We start from the raw sequence: 1,179 nt of genomic DNA, 5'->3' as shown, positions 1-1,179 counted from the left end.
TCACAGTGAAATGAAAACATGTTGCTTCGGCTTAACTCCAGTCACGCTTCACAAGCTCGATTCTCGAAGTCCGCTTCATATGCCACTTTCAATCAATAACAGGTTTCATCAGTATCAGGAGTAACATCTGATAGAATAGGAAAACAAACGAGTAGCGTCGCAGGTTGAAGTGAGCGGTGATTGTAATGTCACCCAGCCCCAAATCATGGCCAGCTGTGAGCGGTGGATTGCTGGGACGCAATTTCATTATTAAATATTTGATGTTCCAAATTCAAGTTCAAAGCGTTGTTGTCTTATCAAAATAGAAATAATGAGCTTTTGAATTGATAAGATCATAACGAAATTGATTCATGGAACAACATGAGTGCGAGTTGTTCGGCACGCATCAGTTTCGAACCAATAGCCTGGCAGTCATGGACTTCTACTACTTACGATCGGCTCCGTGTCGCAGTGATGATGGTCGCCGAAACAGTGGGAGTCGAGTTGAATCACAAACTCACCAATCTGCTGAACGGTGATCATCTGAAGCCGGAGTTTCAAAGTATCCAAGCTATTTTGATAAAATGATTATTAATCGATTCAGTAACTCCAGTTAAATCCACAACACTGTCTGCCAACTCTGGTGGATGGAGATTTTGTCCTGTGGAGTCACGTGCCATCGCCATCTATCTGGGAGCAGTACGGCAAGGATGATCGATTGTACCGAAAGAGGTCCGCAAGCGAGCCGTGGTGAATCAACGGCTGTTCTTCGACGCCACAGTTCTATATTGCCGGTTCGCGGAGGTCCTATCCGCGATGAAGCGCGAAGGATTCTAAAGAGTTCAAAAATTACGCGGTGGCGATGTTGGAGGTGTTTCTGGAAGGGAAGAATTGTTGCAGGAGGGATTTAACGGTGATTATATATACTCCACTCAATGACGTTCGATGTGGCTGATTATGAGGAGAGGTATCCGAATGTATAGTTGGTATAAGGGTTAGCGGCTTAACTCCCGGATGGAGGAAGAACAGAAGAGGCGCTATGCAAGCAATTTTGTATCGAAAGTTCTTCCAGGTGTACTATCCGAAGTATTTCACCAAGTGAAGAGAGAGTAGTGAAGGGCGCTACTGCTTAATTTTTTGGAGCAGTTCCTGGATGGTATTAACATTTAACGGGCGAAGTAATCTCCATTGATCGGAGGT

General features: G+C 44.6%; 1 pseudogene; it reads left to right on the top strand.

Annotated features, from left to right (window-relative positions):
- The first annotated feature begins 413 nt into the window (after positions 1-413).
- LOC134205956 (glutathione S-transferase 1-like) lies at positions 414-816 on the top strand (annotated as a pseudogene).
- The last annotated feature ends 363 nt before the right edge of the window (positions 817-1,179 follow it).

Source organism: Armigeres subalbatus, chromosome 1 (assembly GCF_024139115.2).
Source record: "Armigeres subalbatus isolate Guangzhou_Male chromosome 1, GZ_Asu_2, whole genome shotgun sequence".
Lineage (NCBI taxonomy): Eukaryota > Metazoa > Arthropoda > Insecta > Diptera > Culicidae > Armigeres > Armigeres subalbatus.
The sequence above is the reverse complement of the archived record's forward strand: the minus strand, read 5'-3'. Positions and strand labels throughout refer to the sequence as shown.